The following is a 21667-nucleotide window of genomic DNA, read 5'->3' as shown; positions in this document are numbered from 1 at the left end:
CCATCTACCCCGTCGGGAGATGACTGCGGGAGATTGAATACCCCCTTATAATGAGTAATGAGCTAACCTTTTTTATAGTAATTGTATATTAATGTTAATTTCATTATATACTAAAACTGGGTACTACAGAAATATTGCATGAGAGTTATTTTCAATATTTTTTTTCGTCTGTTTCATTCAGCAGATTAAAACTCGGACCGAGAGATACTAACAAATTGCACTTTCTCCATCAACAACTAGTTTCATTGCATGTCTGATTATCCATCTTCTAATTTCCCTGTGCTTTGTATAACAATAAATATGTACTCAAGCTAAATGTACTTATTTGTAATTGATACTACTTATTGGAATTGCACTTGTTATAAAGCATGCACTCTATTTTTTCTGAAAGGGAAAACACAATGTAAAATATAATTTCACATTGAAAGATGTAATGATTAGTCTGTACTACTCTTTCTTTTTGAAAAGATACTATAGAAAACCTAATGCATTTTGTGTTAAATAACTCATACTTCAATTGCAGTTATAAACTGGGCTTGTTGCGAAAACAGCTAATTATGAACATATTCTAATCAGATTTATGTCAAATAGGTATTTCCAAACTTCTTTATCAGATAGAATTATTCTGAATTTTCTGTATCCTATGTCAGTAAAAATGTCTACTAAACAAATAAAATGCCCATTAAAAAAAAGGATACGAGATTTGGTAGAAATGGGATCACAGCTTTATTGAATCAAGTTAAAAAGATAAGGGTGCAGAGAAGGCACTGCATACCAGCAGCTACCAACTTGCAACAAAATAATGGGAGTGGGGCACAACACATTTTCTCACCCAACCTGGGTTGCAAGGGAACCACTTCCTTACTTAGCTAAGACAGTGGGACATAGGCAAAGAGAGAAGTCTTGCCATCACATGCTAACGTATGCCAAATCATTGCACGCCACTTGCGCTAAAAAGGAGAAGTCAACTGATAAATGTTCAAAAAACTTTGTACATAATTGCATCATTATAATGGGTGCACACAGGCCCCTCAGTTCAGAAAATGGCACAGCACCATTTTTCTTGAAATCTGCTCAAGCGCCTTAGAGTCTAAGCCCTCTAGAGCTCAGCTTCTATAGCACTGTTTGTCTGCCAACAGAGAGAAGGGGGCCCAGACAGAGGAGGCTGCACACGTGCTTCCTCAAATCATAAAATGCCCCTGACTGTACAGTACATTTGATAGCAGCCAATCACTAAGCAACACAATGGTAATGGGGCACTCCTCCCACTTTTACCTATGTAACTTATGTTGCAGTTTTCCATGGAACCACCAAACTTTCTTGGCCAGCAGTAAATTTGTCCCTGAAATAGTGACCAGACACTACCCCTAAGGCATTCTTGTCCTGGTTCAAAAATAAAATGTCCAGAATCCAAAGCTTGCATCCAATTGGGGCATCAATGGATTAATCCTCCATGTTTTACTTCCTATTCTGAAAGAATCCTACTTAAAAAATCCAAAAACAGCATAAAAAAGTAAGCACAAACTACAAGACAGCAAAGAGAGGGTTAGTTGGAAAATCCAGGAAATAAAACTTCCTGTGCCACAACTATTTATTCATCACCAAGTCCCAGCCTTACTGCAAATTTCACTGGACACTAGCCAAAACTTAATCTACCTGTTGCTCAAATTTATACAGCTAAACAGGCCATAGTCTTACTGTACTTCACCACGTGCTTAGAAACTCCTTACTTTTTATACAAGATTAATCAAGGTAAATTGAGAATCACCTTTACACTAAAAGGCTAATATGCTAAGGCTAAGCATATTTATAAACATTTTGAAGGAAGAAAAGCAATACATTTTAGAGGTTGCAACATATAAAAAAAGTTGAGACACCTAATGATGGTACTGTACATATTAAAAGATAAAAATCAATGTAAGGTAATATTTCTTAGTTGACCAGTGCATAACATCCCCTTTAGCATATGTTGTCAGACCTACAGGAATCTTTTTGCAACTTGTGTATATTTGCATAGCTTCTTTATACCATGATCATAGTAACCAAAGAATAGAATCAGTTAAATTCATGTGTATACTTTTGCATGTAGTTTATGAAAATGTACATGTGTGCAGTATGGAGTATAAAATTACTAAATACTTTTGTAAAATCAATTTACAACTTTACATACCTCATACATTTATTCACAATCTGAATTAAAATACATATTTTTTAATATTTATTATTTATTTATTAACAGTTTCTTATATAGCGCAGCATATTCCGTTGCGCTTTACAATAGCAGACAGTGATACAACAAAACAGGGTATTTACAGACAGTCAAAATGTAGGAGGGCCCTGCTCGCAAGCTTACAATCTATAGGATAAACTTTGGGTGCACTTATCCATTGCTTCACATATTTACACATACTTCACATATTTACACATAGACAAATTCGGATTTATAGCTTATTTGTTTAATAAAATAAGAGTTTTCTACTTGAATGAATGATTTATTTTGCTATGTTTTATAACTAGAATAGATGGCACTTATATGTTAGACGGGCGCCCGGCTACGCTACGCTGCAAACGTAGCTTTGGCTACGTTGTCAGTGTAGCCATTGCCGGGCGCCCGGGTAATAGGTGCGGAAGGGCGGAGGGTAGGTGCGGCCGGGCGGAGGGGGAGATGGTGGCCTTCCTGCTGCTACTTACAGGGCGGTCGTCGACGGCGGTGTGGGCGGTCATCACCGGTGGGGCTGGCGTCGGTGCGGGGAAGGGCGTATTGGTATTCTCAATACACCACTACGCAAACTACGTAATGGGCGCCCAACTAACATAAAGGAACGGAATAGATTTCTGCCAATTGACTCTGGTTAAATTTACTAAGATGTGAGTTCTATTTAAAATGGGGTGCTGCCCATAGGAACCAATTAGATTATACTTATTTATTTAGCCTCTTCTAGAAGATAAGAGATAGAATATGATTGGTTGCTATGGGCAAAATCCCATCTTCAATGCAACTCTCATTCAATGTGTGCCAATATTTCCAACTGTCAGAAATATCAGCACACACCTATTCAATGCAACCACTTTCTGCCGCATTAGCACCGATGCAGATTCAACTTTTTTAACAGTCGGTTCTGCATTGTCGAATCTGCTAAATTGTTGAATCTGCAGCTGTTTTAGAAAATCTTTGGCCATTTTAGCCGATCCATGAGCTTTCCGACAGGTGGAAATTTCCGACAGTCGGAAAGATTAAATAGGTTGAATGTAAATTAATCTTACTCTTGCTAAGAAGAGCCAATATTTCCAAAATATCAGCACCCTAACTCTCTCTGCACATGTTACATCTGCCCCACCTGCAGTGCAACATGGATTTGCCCGGTTGCTTGCTTTTTTGCTTTGCTTACTAACATGAATCAGGCTTGATCATTTATTTTTCTATTCTAAAATGAATTAGAATACTTAACTACAGTAATTGTTGGATATTTGTTATACTGCTGATGAGAATGGGGTGTTAAGATTGTGCTGAAACTTTTCCTCTGTAATCCCAGGCAAAGCATTACACTAGCTCCATTATCTTTATAGACAGAGAGAAATGAGGAGTAAGTGTGTTTAATAGATAGATTTTCTTTCAGAAGTAAATTTATCTGAGACTTAAGTTAATCTATTACAACAATTTATAGTTTAATGGGCATTGGTTGTGCTAAATCACGTCAAGCAAAATAGATGTACAGGGAAGAGAAAAAGCATGTTTATTTCAATGGCTGAATCAAGTATATTAAAATGTACCTGTTAGCAGGGGCATAGTGAGAAAAAAGGAAGTCTGTTTGCAGTCCTCAAGATTTAACAGAGTTATAATACTGTACTCGAAGGCTGGGGGGGGGGGGGGCAAAATTACCAGGGTGCTGGTGTGATGGAGGAGTCATGGTAGGCCCCCATTAACATGCAGCAGCTCTTCTCTTGTGTACTGGCTGCAGTGTGTCCAGGGAGGTGTAAAATGCTGTTTTTATTGTATTTTATTCTAAAGGTGCATGGCCACATCTCCAGAAAATAGACCACACACCCTGAAAAGTATATGGGCCTGGTCAAGCTCTCTATTGCCTTGCAGGTAAGTATACTTTAAAACCCGTCCTTCTAGCAGCCTAACCCTAACCCCTTTCCCTGCAGCCTGACCCTAACCTTCCCAACTGGTGCTTAACTCTTAACTCTACACCACCTAAACTTAACTCCCCCATGTCGTAACCCAAGTCCCCCTTTCTTGATGCCTAAACACCCTTTCTGGAACCCAACCCTAACCCTCTCCTCCCCGAAGCCTAACCCTAAGTCCCCCCCAGTAGTGCCTAAACCTATCCCCCTGCCTTCCCGGCTGCATGCTCGTTAGACCTGCATAGTTACTTATTGGGATGCTGGCTGTTGGTATTCCGGCATCCTTATCTATTCGGAGTTCTTGCACTGGTCTTCTGAGGGCAATCGGGATGCCGGCCTCCCTATACTAAATGCCAGCATTCTGATCGCAGGGATGTTAACCACATCTCCTGTCTCCATCCGGGATTCCTCCGCTCTAGATGGGCATATATTAGTACAGGTATATGTGCACTAATAGACTCTGGTGTTGTGTAAGAGTCTACTATGCATACACAATTGCCTGGGGAAATGGTGCAGTGAGGATTTTTACAGATATTAACTTATTGCTTTTCATAGTGATTTTGCAGCACTTTCAATGCAGGGGTGCTGAGGGTACAGTTGTCCCAGGCCCTTCCTCCTGACAGAGAGGGAAGGGCCTGGGCAGCTCATTCCTCTGTCATTTAAGGTGAGCACAACATTCTAACTTTGCTCTCTCACCTTGAAAATGGGGCGTACAAGGCCCCAAAACATTGGTCCTTGAGATACTGTTTCACTTTGTTATGTATTAAAATGGTACTTGTGTAATAGCACGGCACCTGTTGCGTAGTTAGAGTAGCGGCCCTGTCAGATTCAGCATAGTGTTCGAGCAGCCAGCGTAGTTAGCGTAGTCAGTCAGAAGTAGCATAGTGTTCCTGCTAGCAAAGTAAGCGTAGTCAGTGTCCCTGTCAGAAGTAGCATAGTGTTCCCGCGGCCAGCGTAGTCAGCGTCCATTTCAGATATGTGTTCCTGAAACACCCCCACTATCCACGCCAGCACGAAGCATGGCGAGCGAACCTGTTACGCGTCCCCCTGACATGTTCATACCCCCACTATCCACATCGGCATGGAGATGATTTTACAAAGTGTGGCAAGCGCAGCGAATACATGTAAAGTAATCCATGTCCCTTCGCTGCGCACGCTTCAGGCTCGGTGGCTCGCCACACTTTATTAAACCAAGTCCATGCCGTAGGGGATAGTAAGTGTATGGGGAAAGTAAGCTTTAGGCAGTGGGGGTTTGAAAAGGAGGCTCTCCCTGAAGCGGACCCTGCCGCAATAATTACTGAGATGCAGGAGTGTCTGAGACACTCCTGTGTCTCAGACAGCTGGAGCGCCTCTCCGCCGGCACCCGCATGATCCCCTTTCCACCGGCGTCCGCCAGCGCAGGGGATCTGGATGTTACTGGCGCTGTGTGAGAGGCACTCACTAGGCTTGCTATGGATGCCGGGGACAGAGTCATAGACGCCAGGCTGCCGCGGAATCACTACACTAACTACGCTAGGCAGCCGTTGGGCTGCCATGGAGTCACTACGCTAAGTATGCTAGGCAGCCGTTGGGCAACACTAACAGCGTAGCTTAGCCTACGCTGAAAACGTAGCGCAGCTGGGCGACATGCTATTACACAAGTACCGTTAAAACTTTTGTTACTACATCAGTCTCTGGAGTGCCGCGTCAAAACCCATCCTCTCTCTCTCTCTCTATGTGTATGGTTTTTTTTGCTTGATTTTTTTTCTTTTGGGGGGGGGGGCTATCTATCTGGGCTGTCCCGGGCCCCAAATGTTCTAGCGTCAGCCTGCCTATATGGTATAAATCAGCTTTTAAATGAATGCTGCCAGACAGTTTGTGATGAACGGGTCATACCAATTAGGAGCTCCCTTATAAAATGTTCCTTAGGTACTGGCCTGTTTCCATAATACCCAGCCACATTGCTTAGGCATCGGTTGAATGTGCATGGCATTTCTTATTTTTGTATTTTATATAGACATAACTCTGCATCAGAGTCAATTACCATGCTGTATGGGAAAAATCATGCAGAACGACTAAACTATAATATATACTAACTGAGGTTGATGTATATCCACCAGCAGTAAATTTATTCTGTTTTGTTTTCTGTAGATGAACAACCTCCTGAAATATTCCAAAGTAATGAACAGAAAAAAGCACCTAATCTGCTGTATTTATTTCCTTTGCTTTAGGAAGATGAAAAACTAGGAATTAGTGAATATATTCAATTACATTAGAAGAAAGGCGTTGATTAAGTAACCATATAGGATGCAAATTATAATGTTTCATGTTCAAATGAAATCAACAAGTAAAACCGCTGATTATTATTTATATCACTGTATGACCAATAAGCATTATAACGATTACCTAGGGAAGAGACGCAGAAAATTAGTCCTTTGTCCCAGTTATTTCTTGGTTAGGGTTATGACTATGGAATGAATTAGAACCCAATTTCCATGTTAATTGGGAAAATGGTATTACTGAATGCTTTTCCTTGCACACAAATGTATTTTAATAAAAATTATATTTCCTTTCGCTATGTGCACAGTCTTTGTAGATGTATATTTAGATATTGCTGATAAGTAAGTTCAGGAAACTTGATTATTGTATTGTTTTTGTGTTGTATGCTAAAGGTCCATACACACTGGGCGATTATGTATGGACAGCGATGATCACTATCATCGCTGGGGGGAAAGCTGCTAAACAATGAGCTGCTTTCCCCCTGCCTTGCCCCATCAGCTTGGGGCGGATGGCTTTACATAATGCAGAGCTATGCGAAGCCGTCCTCAAAACCGCTCATCTGCTGGTAATTCAAGTAGAGGAGCGGTTTTCCCGGCAATAATGCGGGAGCGTGCAGCAGCGCTCACTGCTCATCGACAGGCCATACACCTGCTGTTTTGAGCAGCTTTCAGCTCAAAGTCGCCCAGTGTATATGGGCCTTAAGATAATCCACATGGGTTCAATATAATTTCCCGAAATTCAAAATACCAATGGTCAAAATACCGACAAGCATTGGCAGACAGTCAAATTAACAACATGTTCTAAATTCTGACATTCATTATGGCGACTTGGTCAAAATGCCAACTTGGTTAAAATGCCAATATTAAAATGTCAACATGTCAAAAAAAGTCAACATGATTTTGTGTGCATCTGTGTCGAAATAGGTCGACATTAACACTGTATAAGTGTACCGCATCCCCTAGCATGGATTGCTGCACACGCCATAGTTTAGGCACAGTGCCTTGTTGTACTCAGTACACTATTATAAACTAACTCTATGCCCACTTGGATCATGAAGTAAGAACAAGTCGGGTTTAAAGAAAAAAAATATGAAAACTCATGTTAACTTTTATTTACATGTCAACATTTTAAATGTCACCATTTTGAATGTGTCAATATTTTGACTGTCTGCCAATGGTTGTAGGTATTTTGACCGTCGGTAAGTTGACTGCATCCCATGTCTATAGTTATGGAAAATCCTACATCTGAACATGCAGGATTTTTTTTTATTGTCTGTGCGCTGGGTGGTGTTTCAGTTTGAAATGTGCTTATCTACCCCAAGGAGGCAGCTTTCCTCACTTAAACTGATGAAAGCATATCAGATCCATAATAGAAATGTTGATGGGGATATAAATTACATTTTTATCCTCCCCCTCATTTCTCCTTCATGACCAAATAATCGTATATATATATGTATTCCTTCCTGCATTCCAGTGCTAGCTTGGGGGAGGTGAACAGAGTGCTCTCTGCCACTCTCTGTCTACCCTGCATTGCAGTAGTTCTTAATGAATAATAAGGTGTATTAGACAGCACACTACAAGTATTCAAGCTCATAAGGGCAAATTGGGTCAAGAATCCCCTAGAAATCATTAGAATCAGAATCAGCTTTATTGGCCAGGTATACTTACGTATACAGTGCTAGGATTTGTTTTTGGTTAGCAATGCAACAGCCATGAAGGTAACAAGTAAACGTGTGGGGGAACACCTACAGTAATACAGATAGATATACGATATGGGACATAGTGTAAATTACATACAGTGGATAAGTATGTCTAGTCATTTTAAATGTTCAGGTCTGGTCAGTGTTGAGCAGGTGGACCGCTCAGAGGAAGCGAGGGCTGCATAGGCATGAGGACATATAAGAACCTGTGAATTTTGTGATGGTATGACAAAAGCTGGAATAGAGTTCTCTTACCCATAGAAGTGCAGGGTTGTTAGGTGTAGCCAATCAGGTGTAGAATGGGTGGTAGCTTAGGCAGAGGTATATAAAGGGTAGTCAGGTGATCCATCTTCCTCTTGAGTCTGGATTCCGTTCAGGGTCAGGGACACATCGAGCTGCAGGAACAGAAAAAGGAAGCTAAGTACTTTTAGGAGCCTTGTTTATTCATTCCTGCTACTCTAGCATCATGCGCAGCTCTCAGAGGCATGCCCCCTCTCCCCGCTGGCTCTCCAACTCGGCGCGTCCCCTGTCTGCCGCAGCAGCACGTGGGATCACCGCCCGGGAGACGCGGCCTACCGCCGCCATGCCAGCCAGCCCTCCTCGGTCCTCCGGGTGGGCGGCTTCATCAGTGTCCCCCTCCCCACCTCCAGCGGCGAGCGTGGATGGCGGGTCCCAATCTGTCCGGCGCCCGGCATACGCATGCTCTGAGCGGGGTGTGCACACGGTTGCACAGTCCCCGGTCCCTGAGCCACCGCTCGGATCCCCCTATGCTGCCAGTACAGGCAGAGTCAACGCTGCCCCTCTCCCCAGCCCCCTCGCGGCGGGGAATGAGCCCCGAGCGGTGGCTGGGGGGTCACAGACACAGTGCAGGAGCTCCACTCCGGCGGTTTCCCAGACCCACTCCACTCCAGGCGCCAGGTCAGACTGGCCTATCATTCAAGGGGGTGCCAGGACACCCGTGCAGGGGGGTGGGTATGAGCCCCTACAGGGCATTATCAGCGCGGGTCACAGTGCTCTAGCGCTACCTGCTGGGCAGATAGCATCCATGCTGTCCCAGGGTCCCATTAGCATCCACATAGGGGGTTTCATGCCTAGTCAGGGCACCCCTTCCTCCTGGGCTCCCCTGGTAGGGCCCATTCACCAGCTTCCACCGCTGCAGGGACCCTACCCCAGGCCACTTCCCTGTTTTCCAATGGTGTTCCCTCCGTTGCAAGGGAATTATTTTACCCCTACATGGCCCTACCCACACAGGCGGCGCAGGGCCCCAATATGCATCATGCCTACCAGCCGCACTGGGGGTACCCCCACAGAGCGGGTCAGGGCCATCAGGGGTTCCAGGGCTCGGGTATGGGAGGTCACTACCCCAACTACTTTGGGCTGGTCAAGCCAGCAGCACTTTCCCCCGCAGTACCCAACGGGCCCCTACGGAGGGTTTCAGCATAGCTTCCCAGCAGCATCCAGTTTGCGGCACTCCCAGGCCCCGGCTGCTAGCAGCGCCACCGTGACGTCAGCCACGGCTTCCCAGCCCCACAGGGAGGTAGGATTACCTGGGGTTGCCAATACCTCGCTAACCTGTTCTGCTTCTCCCGAGGTCTCTACAGTGCGGCTGCAAGTGGTCCCAGAGGCGGAACGTCCCTCCAGAGATGGCAACCATGAACCAGGGCCGGAGGGCCGAGCGGCATCCTCGACGCTGGCTTCCGCAGCTGACGCAGCATCGGGCCTTCCTTTGGCCGTTGCAGGAACATCGCAAGCGGCAGGGACTCAGGGCGCTGTGGACATACCGGGTGATGGTGAGCATGATGATGACGATGTTAATTCTTCTTGTTCCACATCTGGACATTCCTCTGTAGACGCCCCCGCAAATTAGCCAGGTTGGTTGCGCGTGCGGTAGCAAAAAAGGTGGGTGGTGGTAAGCAGGCCAGCAAAGCTAGGCCCGCAGCGGCAACACAGCCCTCCATGGACATGGTCCATTGCAGCAACACTGCGGTATCCCGCGGCTTGCGCAAAGGCATTTAGGGGAAAATAGCCAAAGGGAAATTTGTGGACGTCTTCACATTGACTAGCGATATGAAGACGGAACACTAAAAGGCCAGGAAGGCAGCTGGGGCCGATGAAAACCCTTATTGGAGTTTTCACCACTGGCTCAAGGGGTTCCTCATATTTGCGTCGTGCTACCTCGACACCAGGCCCGAAGAACACAACAATGTGCTCAGGTATATATTCCTAGTGAACGAGACGTTCATAGCTTACAAGGGCACGGCGTGGAGGGACTACGACGACAAATTTCGTCTGACCCACGACGGCACCCGCGTAATGCCCATGGGTTTGAAACATGTCGAAATTTGGTTAGAGGTCATCGGGAAGGGACAACCGGGTGCAGAGGCACCCCACAAGAAGCCATTTCTTGCGGGCAAGAAGGGGTCTAAGCCCGCCGCCAAAGGCAAATGCTACGCCTTTAATGACTCCAAGTGCGATGGGGGGGTGAAATGCCGTTTTCGCCACGAGTGTCGCAATTGTGGAGCCAACCACCCAGCCAAGTCCTGTAAGTCAGGCACAAGTGGTGAGCACAACACTCCAATAGGGAGGACGCTTTGTTTTTGTTACACGGTTTTCGTTATGGCTTCAGTTTGCCTATACCAGACGATGTAAGGGTTGTGTCCCACAGGAATCTAAAATCAGCAGTGGAGTTTCCCGAGGTGGTGAGACAGAAAGTGCAGGCTGAGGTTGCGTTGGGCAGAATGGTCGGCCCATTCGCCTCCGAGCCATTGAGCAACATGTGCTTCTCGCCCTTGGGCGTGGTGCCCAAGAAAGCTCCGGGTAAATACCGGCTCATCCAGCACCTGTCTCAACCTCATGGGTCATCCATTAACGATGCAATTCCTGATGTGGTGTGCAGTGTCCGATATCAGCTTTTTGACGAGGTGCTCACATTAGTGCAGGGTTTTGGCCAGGGCGCCCTTATGGCAAAGTTGGACATTGAGTCCGTTTTTCACCTGCTCCCGTTACACCCTAACTCCTTCTGGTTCATGGGTTTCCGCTTGGACGGTGGGGTTTTCCTTGACAAGTGTTTACCCATGGGTTGCTCCGTCTCTTTCTCCTACTTCGAGAAGTTCAGCACTTTTCTGCATTGGTGCGTCCAAGAAGTCTCAGGGTGCCCAGGAGTGGCACATTACCTGGACGACTTTCTCTTTGTGGGACCCGGAGACGGTGACACCTGTGACTTCATATTGTCCTTGGCGATCGAGGTATTTCGGACCCTCGGGGTGCCAATCGCTGACAACAAAACCAAAGGGACCACTTGTGTAATATCTTACCTGGGCATTGAGATTGACACCGCTGCCGACTGCTGTCGCCTACCGGCAGACAAAGTCAGCAAGCTGCTGGGGCTCATAAGGGACTGTTTATCACGGAAGAAGGCCCAGCTTCAGCAAGTCCAGTCCTTGCTGGGCTCGCTGAACATTGCGTGCAGGGTGATACCAATGGGCAGGGTGTTTTGCCGCAAGTTGGAGAGGGCCACGGCAGGGACACGGGACCCCCATGACATGGTCAGGTTGTCACAGGAGATTAGGGGCGACATGGTCGTCTGGGCATCATTTCTGGTAAACTTCAACCGGGAGTTGCTCTGGCCCGCTGAGCCTGCGCCTAATGCGAGGCTTCAGCTATTTATGGATGCTGCCGGACCCACGGGTTTCGGGGCATTCTTCCAGGGGGAATGGTGCGCAGCTCCATGGCCCCGTTCGTGGGTTGACAGGGGTTTTACTGCTAACTTATTGTTATTAGAACTATTCCCCATTATTGTAGCAGTGGAGCTGTGGGCTCATAGGTTAGCGAGCCAGACTATAGTGTTCTGGTGCGATAACCTGGGGGTGGTACACGCCATTAACAACCAGCACACCTCCTCACCCCAGGCCCTGCGTCTGTTGCGGCACTTAGTGTTGCACTGCCTGCAGCATAACATTAATTTCATGGCGCGGCATGTTCCGGGGGTAGAAAACAGCATCGCTGATACGCTGTCGCGGTTCAACTTCGCGAAATTTCGGGAGTTGGCTCCGGACGCATCACCCCTGGGGCTTACTTGTCCATGTTCTGTATGGCAGATTGTAGAGCAGACATGATGGGTCTAGCCTTGCGATCCCTGGCCTCTTCCACCCGTAGGGCGTATGCTGCTGCGCAACAGGACTGGGAGGCCTTTCATGAGTCCCCGGCGAACAGCGGTAAGTCGGTCGATGACCGTTTGCTGGCATTCGTGTGGGGGCATTACAGCTCGGGCCGGTCAAAGTCCGCCATGTTGGCAGCCCTAGCAGGGATATCTTTCCACGCCAAGCTGCGCGGGGCGCGGGACCCCACCAAGTCCTTTGTCTTAGCAAAGGCTTTGCGTGGGTGGGCGAAAGAACGCCCGGTAGCAGCAGATTCTCGCAAGCCGATTGATCTGCTGATGCTCCGTAGGTAAATTACCTGTGTGCAGGGCGTGGCGGAAACCGCGGAGGAGGCGTCGCTTTTTTGAGTGGTTTTCTCTTTTGCGTTCTTTGGGGCTTTTAGGGTAAGCAAGCTTGTAGCGGCCAATAAGAGTGCCACTGATTCCGGTTTGCGGTATGAAGACATGGTCCAGGAAGGTTTAGTCCTTTGTAAGATCCGCCGGTCTAAGACCGATCAGTTGGGTAGAGGCCGCTGGGTTACCCTAAAGTCCCAGCCAGAGGGGACATATGCCCTGTGCATTTGGCCGTGGCATACCTGCCTCTGAGGCCGACCATTTCCTTGTGCATGGGGATGGATCGCCTTTGACGCGCTTCCAGTTCACTGCGGTGTTTAAGTGCTGTGTGGCTGTGTTGGGTTTGGAGGTCGCCGACTACGGGACGCATTCGTTCCGTATTGGTGTGGCTACCAACGCAGCAGCGGCGGGACTTCCAGTGAATGCCATACAAGAGCTCGGCCGCTGGAAGTCCCCTGCTTATAAATCTTATATCCGTTTAGATAAGATTTAGCACGCGCCTGTTGCGCAGGATCCAAAAACGCTGTTTACACTCGGTTTTGGAATGGCAGCGTTCCGAAATCGAGGGTGTTAAGGGAATTTTTTACTTTTTCCTCTGACAGTGGGCTGGTTTCAATTGGCTTTCCCCCCATCAAGTCCACCGGAGGTTTTTTAAGGTTTTCCTCTTCACTTGGGTCCTAGTGTACTAATTTATGTTGTGCAATATCTGTTCTAACCCTAAGTTGTGCATCATACAGTTTAAGTTTTAATGCTAACAGGTTAGAGTTTTTCTTTTTCAGCCCTTCCCCCCCCTTCAACGACTCATGCAATTGTCTGGTTCGTCGGGCATTCCTTTATTTTCTGGGCATCCAAGCACCAGTTAGCTGTCAGGGCCTGGTTAGAGCTAGGGGCAAGGGCAGTCCATTGGTTTGGTGTCAGGGGTCTCCGGTGGAATGGTTTCTTATCATTGTTGTACGACAGAGAGCGTCGGTGGGGTCGCCCGGATGTGTTAGTGGTCCACTTAGGAGGGAATGACTTAGGTCAGGGTACCAGCATAGGCCTTATTTTGAGGATCGAGGCTGATCTCAAGACACTGGTTGGCCGTTGGCCCAGGTTGCGGATCGTTTGGTCCGACATAGTGCCTTGTTTTAATTGGAGAGTCTGCTGGAACCCCAAGTCTTTGGAAAAGATCAGGCGCAAAGTAAACTTTGTGGTCTCTAAAGTGGTCACGTCCATGGGAGGCATAGCTGTCAGGCACCCCTCTTTAGTCCTGGAGTCCCCATCTTTCTACAGAAACAATGGCGTCCACTTGTCGGAATCAGGCATGGTTGTCCTTCTTAAGGACCTGTTTAGTTGTTTCGGATAGGGTTTAGTTTTTAGTTTTCTCTTTGTTTGCTTTGTCTATTGATAGGGTTGGTGGGCTAAGGTTCTGCAGTAATTGTCTTTAAGTGGCAATTTTTGAACCTAGCTGTGGCGGGAGGGCGCTCTTGATCAGCGGTCAAGTTTGAAGTACAGGAGGTCACTGTGCGGTATTGCCACCCTCTGCCAGGAAGGCTGGTGAGTCCTGCCCCCAAGGGGGGATGATGGCCACTTTCTAGAACTGTCCTCACCAAGCAATAGGAGGTGCGGTAAGACCATCACAGTGCGGGCTGTGCTTTGAATTAAATGGGGGTGGTTCATCGCCCTGGTTACAAGTTGGGGCGTTGTAGTCACCGCCATTGTTAACGTTTGTGACTTAGCTGGTCTCCAAGTGCTCTCCAGGCCATCCCTTTTTAATAGAGTCATACCAACAATAAATACCGTTGACCTTTTAAACTTACGCAGTGGTTGTCCGTGTGGTCATTTCAGGTCATGTGTCCGTGTGATTTATTTCAGGTCATGTGTCTGTGTGATTTATTTCTAGGGGTAATCAAGGTTTAAGTTAGAAGAAAAGGTTAAGCACAATAATTCAATAGGCGCCTTAAGGGAAGAAACTTTTAAAGCTTCTGGTAGACCTGACGGGATTGACCCTGTATGATCTGCCTGAAGGCAGCAGGTTAAATATGCCTTGGCAGGGATGTAGCTGGTCCTTTACTATTTTTGTTGTCTGCTTTTTAGCTATGAACAGGTACAGGTCCTGGACAGGGGGCAGGTCTGCCCCAATGATCTTTTCTGCATTCCTGACCACCTTATATAGCATGTGTTTGTCTCTCTTGCTGGCAGAGCCGTACCATATGACATATAGTTATATCCTGATAGTTACAATGTTTCTTTACAAGCAAGGTGGACACTTACCTCAGAAGCAGAAGCTGACTACTGGCTCCAGCAACCCTTTGCCAATTCAACTGCCCGAACCAGCCTAAAAGGACCGAATATTTTTGCAAAACCAGCATCATCCAAACACCAAGTGGCAAGCCCCACTTTACGCTCCACTCAAAAGGGACTTTGGACACATCAAGGGAAATTCTATTCCATCAGGATCCATTCCCCCCTCAATTGAGCAAGGTGGACGGTAATTATATTTATATAAAAATTGCTCTGGTCACAGAGGCGGTCCCAATACACCATTCTAGGCAATATAGGAACGGACAGTTATTCCAGTTTATCCGAGTTCTGCTACATACCCATGCTTTTTTATCTTGAATATCATATGTATATGTGTGGCCATGTGGCCTATTAAATTGTGCCAATCTTTTTTATATTTTAACATAAATTTGTGAAGTCAATCGAACTGCCAATTGGTTTTTATTAATATTTTTATTTTCTTCAGAGCTGCAAAATTTGTGTTCCTTTATTTTCTTTACAAGCAGCCTACAGTCTAAGTAATGTGAGGAAGACCAGATGAATGCGGATACCCAAATGTAGCTGCTAGTGGAGATAATGTGTGTGAATATTATAAACAGTGGCAGCTCCAGAGGTGGGGCTGCAGCACAGTTCAAAATTCAAATAGGGGAGCAACAGCAACTGCCAGTGAGTCAGTTTGGAATGGCAGTTAGTGTTGCTCCCCTACAGTATTTGAATTTTGAACTGTGTTGCAGCCCCACCTCTGGAGCCTATCCTTATTATAAGGCAGTAGTATTGTCAGTCATCAATAACAAAGCAGCCATTGGTGACTGTCATTTCCATATAGCATATACCGCAGTCGAAGATAGACAGTTGGCATAAAGAAAGTCAATGGAAGGTGTAGTAATGAAAGGTGAACCAAGTCTTACACTTAGATGTCACATTTTATTTTTACAAAATTGTCTCCACAGCTGTCAGATTTTTCTAAAATTAATTAGGTAACAATACTTTAAAGGTTATTTAATACTATTTTGAAACCTATCTCCCTGGTAGGTGTCAGTGCACATGCAAGCAGATCCCTGTACCATAATCCTATCACTGCTGAGCATTTCTAATCAAAGGTAAGAATCCCAATGTTTGAATTCACCCATAAGAAGTATTATTCCCCCATTTTACCTAAACACATGCAACAGGTGTATCAAAGAAATTAAAATAAAATGTATTAAAACATGATTAAAAGGTATTATAATAGGGTCTTTGGTACCATAAAATTAATTAATACACGGATATACGCATATAGTCACCCAAGGGTCCTGATGGAATTGGTGCCAAGTGCTTTTCTTGTACTATTTTCTCTATTTGGGTCTGACACCCCAAAAATATTTAATTGCAGCTAAGCAACCCTACTCCTCCCCAGACGCCTTCTTAGTACACTCAGTGCCCTTTTTTTATTCCCCCATTCGTCAGTTACATATTCCTATTACCCCTGTAGCCTTATATTCTCCCTTGTAGCATTATACCTCCCTACCCCTTTTAAAAAACCCAGTTTCGATACAGAAGACTACTATCTGATATTATCCCCCACTCCAGTGGAAATATATCCTGATGCCTATAGTTTACCCTATATGCACCCATATATCGCCTCCTCTCATTTATCTATGCAGAGTGCAGTGATGTGGGGCATGCCATTCAGAGGGGACCAAACAGTCCCCTCTGAGCAGGATAGATTGATAATAACGCTTCTTGTTGCTCTTAGTGTACTTCAAAGTTCAGAGATTGTTGAGCAATATAGTCAGGACAGCAACAGGGGTGGGGTGTCTTAAGGACAAAGGAAACATCTATTCAAGGTTCCAAATTTCATAATGGCCCCAAGACTCAGAGATTTAGGCAGGCAATGGGGTTTAGCTGGGGCAACATACTTCTGTATAATAACCCCTGTGCTGAAGAGTCAGAGAAGCATGTGCTGAGCTCTCATTGGAGGAGCCCATCCCATGCTCCTCTGACCCATGGAGATCAGCAACAGCCTTGTAGGATTGACACATTGAGACTGTGATTGCTGCTGTGCCAGCTGCTTCCTTCTGTAAGTACACTGTGCCATTATGTAAAGGAATTCCTCCCAAACTGCTCTGCTCCTGGACGTTCCTCTTGTGGCATAATGTGTGGGCATTACAGTGTTGCATAATATGTTTGGACTAGAGTGGCATGATGTGTGGACGCTGCAGTGTGGCATAATGTATTCGGACTGCAGCATTGCATAATATGTGGGCATTGCAGGATGGCATAATGTGTTTGAACTGTACATTGATATAATGTGTGGGCACCAGTGATGTGCGGTGATAGCTGTGTACAGAGAGGCACTCTACTTTCCCTTCAAGAAGTTTTGTATTTTTAGCACTGCTTCTAGAATGCTGATAACTAATATTATGTGTCCTTTGTGCCCCAGAATGCCTTGCTGTCACAGATCAGACATCATAACACCCCAGTTCCATCAATGAAGAAGAAATTATTTCATCTCACAATCTCAGAGACTGTCAAAATGCATAACGATGGGAGACCAGGAAAAACACATCTGTCAGTAATCATATTCCTTGTATTCACTACAGATAAGTGGTTAAAATAATCAACTGCTAGCAATCTTTACTGTCCTTTACCAATTCTCTCAAAAGAACCAACATCCTGATCTGATTCTAGAGAGGGCTGTTGCTCTTGTGCGTCACTGCCAGCCAGGTGATAAACCACTAGATTGAGGTACTGTAAATGTGTCTCGTCCAATGTTTATCTTTAAACAGATGGCAGATGAGTTTATATCACCGGTACTTGTTTCCTAGAACGGCCACAATCGTGAGTGATCGTGGCTCTTAATTAAGGGACACGATCCTCACGATGTGGCCGATTTTTTACAATTTTTTCCCTTTGATTGACAGAAATCGGGTCAATCGGTCGGTCGCGACCAATTAAAATCGGCCGCGATGCGACCGACCGATTGACCCGATTTTTCCATAGACTTCAATGTTAAAAAATCTTTTAACATTGAAATCGGTCGGTCTTGTGCCATTATAATGGCACAAGATGAGATGGGCTTGATTAAGTCCATCTCACATAGGGAAAAATGATAAAAAAGGTGAAATGGGCCAATATGACCCATTTCACATTTTTTATGTGCCCGCCATGACCCCACGATAGACGTCAACCCGAAGCGTGGCGAGCGCAGCGAGCCCGCGAGGGGCGGCGGTGCGCGTCCTCCGACCTTTTCATTCCCCTACTATCCACTAGGGCGTGGAGTGAGAATAGAATAGTGTGGCGAGCGCAGCGAGCCACCGAGCCCGAAGCGTGGCGAGCGCAGCGAGCCCCGCGAGGGGACGCGTATACCTGTGAAGTTATACGCGTCCCCTCGCGGGGCTCGCTGCGCTCGCCACGCTTCGGGCTCGGTGGCTCGCTGCGCTCGCCACACTATTCTATTCTCACTCCACGCCCTAGTGGATAGTAGGGGAATGAAAAGGTCGGAGGACGCGCACCGCCGCCCCTCGCGGGCTCGCTGCGCTCGCCACGCTTCGGGTTGACGTCTATCGTGGGGTCTAGCCCACTTAGTAACATTTGGGGGGGCAATTGAAAATAATCATGTGAAAAAAAAAAAAAAATCGGGTGAAAAATCGGTCGGTCGGATCGGTCGCATCGCATGCGACCAAATCGCATGCGATGCGATCGATCCGATTTTTTATCTTACGACCACAATGATCTAAATCGTTGTGGCCGTTCTAGGAAACAAGTACCATATCACCTAGTACACAGCAGTTGATTAAACAGATGTGCCATTTTATATTTCAAACTTAAAGAGGAGCACATTAAAGGATTTACAGGTGTGTTCAAAGTAGTAGCACTATTTCTGTGACTATAGACAGCTTTATTTTTATCTATTTGGTTGTGTGTCAGGTCAGAAAAGACTATGAGAAAAAATATATAGAATTCAATAATTTTTTCCTGCATTTCAGACCCCATACAGTAAATTTTGGAATGAAAGATATACCTTAATTTACTTCCTGTTACTTTTTTTTTTTAGCATGAAGAAGATTCTGTTGGAATAGTTGCAATTTAGAGAAAAAAATGAAATGCAGTGTCCTTGTTACTCAGGTATCAACTCCCTCCATGGAGTAAATTTACTAAAATGGGAGTTCTAGTTCACAAGGTTTGTTGCTATGGGCAACCAATCAGAATCTACTTATTTATTTAGCACCTTCTAGAAGATAATACATTGTGGCCTTTATTCAGATCTGATCACAGTACAAATTTGTTTGTAAAATGGGCAAAACCATTTGCACTGCAGGTGGGGCAGATGTAACATGTGCAGAGAGAGTTAGATTTGTGTGAGTTATTTTATTTCCGAGCAAGGTAAATACTGGCTGCATTATTTTTACACTGCAATTTAGATTTCAGTTTCAACACACCGCTCCCAAATTTAACTCTCTGTGCACAAGTTACATCTGCCCCACCTGTAGTGCACATGGTTTTGCCCATTTTCCAAACAAATTTGTACTGCGATCAGATCTGAATAAGGGCCTGTATCTGATAGGTTTCCCATAGCAACATCCCATGTGAAATAGCACACCAATCTTAATTTCTCCCCATGAATCAAGACATCGATATAAAGCCAAAAAGGAAAAACAAACTGCTATCATTGATTTCATTCTTGTTCCTTTGTTGAAATCAATACAGTTCATACAAAAGGCATCCAACATCATTGCATCATCCCCTCTTCATGTTAAACTATGGACGCATTTCTGCATCCTAACAAATAAAGTTCATGCAGTGACATCATTACACAATTATGATCCATCCAGACACTGGAACCGGATAGTAATCCTAATTTCAATAAAAAATAAAGTGCTTGCAGGTCAAAATCGTTTAACCCCTTTTAGTGGTTGTTTTTTCCGGGAGCGCACCCTGCTGGGTGAGTTTTTTTTTGAGGAGCGCTCCCTAAAAAGAACCCCACCATTGCAACTGCTGAACTGTCACCGCTGAACTGTCCATCAGCCACTTCCTGGCCCTGGCCCCGGCAACCTGGCTGTGTGCGTTGTGACGTTACAAGGTCATGCCGCACACAGCCGGGGGAAGAGGCAGGGCCAGGCAGCAGGAGCTGGGTAGCCACTGAAGCTGAGTGCGGCCCTGATCTCAGTGCTCAGCACAGCGGTGCTGCCCGGCGGGAGGGAGAGCAGGGAGTGGCACTCCCGAGAATTTTCTGGGTTTGCCAGTCTGCGCACTGGAGCAAAACCCGTAAAATTCTCGGGAGTGCTACTGAGGGGGTTAATATCCTTAACTGAACTCTGATATTTGGATTTGAAGGGCGCAGAAATGCTTTTTATTATTATTAACATGCTCAGCTAAGTGTACCTAAGAAGCTCTTGAGCTCTTACCACATCTATTGTAGCAATCCACAAATACATTCAATATCGTACACAGCATATTCAAATTTGCATGTGACAAGGGTTTTGATTCAGACCCCTTTCAACAGGGCAAAATTTGGCCCAGTGTTCCACATGCGAAGAGATGTGTAAGCGTAATCATCCTCCCCCATGGAGATATGGGGATGCGACTGCGATCATACGCAGCCTAATGAACAGGTCTGAATAAGGTCCAGGATTTCTAGCTTAGTTTATTTGACCAAAATATTCTTTGCTAAATGGCAGATTTTACCTAGGAGGATAACTAGTGGGATCATCATTAAAAACAGTAGATAAAGATAGCAACTAATAGTTCAAATGTTGTGCCTCCCAACAGTACAAATGAACTTAGGCTCAGCCAGCATGAGGCTACATAATGTGATATCGCTAAGCAGAATGTAGTTATTTTTTTCTAACAATGTACTGTATAAATGTATGTTGTCTCATATATATATAGATATATATATATAGATATATATATATATATATATATCTATATATATATATATATATATATATATATATATATATATATATATATATATATAGTGCTAAAGGCTAATTAGTAGTTTTGATCAATCTTCCTTTTTTTTTAAATGACACAAATAATATTTTTTTATTCAGATCCTTCCATTAAATCTTTATTGAATAATAATGGATTATAACTAGTGATGGCTCCAAAGGTGGAGCTGTAGCATAGTTGAAACTACAAATAGGGGAGAAACACCAACTGCCAGTGAGTCAGTTTGGAATGGAAGATTCCATTGGGTGTGGCTCCACTATTTGAATCTTGAACTGTGATGCAGCTCCCCAGGATCCGCCACTAATTACAAACCTTTACCTTAATATTCTCCTTCATCACTTTAGTCTGTTCTTCAATATCACTGTCTCAGAGCAATTAAAATGTAACCTATTTGGATATTTGATAGCCACTGATTTAATTTGTTCTTATGGACACATACTTTAGCATAAGTTTAGGGAATAGGAAATTTTTATTTCATTACATGACAAAACTGATCAAGGCTGGCTCTTTCTCCCTATCAAATAAACAGGGCATCATCATTTCTTTTTAGGACCGTAAGTTTGATTTTGTAATCATCTTCATCACTGCCCTCAATAACATCATCATAATCATCATCATCAATAGAATATATGGTACTTGTTTAGTTTCACGGTGGCAGCATGGCCGCCGTGAACTTCCGGGTGCGGCGCTCACCAAACTATTCAAAAGAAAGGAAATTAACTCTATGCCAACGTAGATAGTTCATACCCATACTATCCACATTGGCATAGAGTTGATTTTCGATAGCGTGGCGAGCCACCGAGCCCACAGCGTGGGCGAGCGAAGCGAACACGGCAAGGGGACTCAGACGCACGGCCGCTGCCACCGTGAAACTAAACAAGTGCCGAATATAT

At 45.1% G+C, this 21667-nt stretch overlaps 1 protein-coding gene across 2 annotated transcripts in view; it reads left to right on the top strand.

The window, feature by feature from the left end:
- Window positions 1-315, top strand: part of C2H1orf94 (chromosome 2 C1orf94 homolog) — a 198355-nt gene extending 198040 nt beyond the window's left edge. The window contains exon 6 of one of the 2 annotated variants that reach the window (XM_083171145.1): window positions 182-315. The gene's annotated coding sequence lies outside the window, so the exon portion shown is untranslated. The remainder of the gene's footprint in view (window positions 1-181) is intronic. The other variant, XM_083171146.1, reaches the window with a different exon arrangement.
- Window positions 316-21667: the final 21352 nt, after the last annotated feature.

Source organism: Crinia signifera, chromosome 2, assembly GCF_055691185.1.
Source record: "Crinia signifera chromosome 2, ASM5569118v1, whole genome shotgun sequence".
Classification (NCBI taxonomy): Eukaryota; Metazoa; Chordata; class Amphibia; order Anura; family Myobatrachidae; genus Crinia; species Crinia signifera.
The sequence above is the reverse complement of the archived record's forward strand: the minus strand, read 5'-3'. Positions and strand labels throughout refer to the sequence as shown.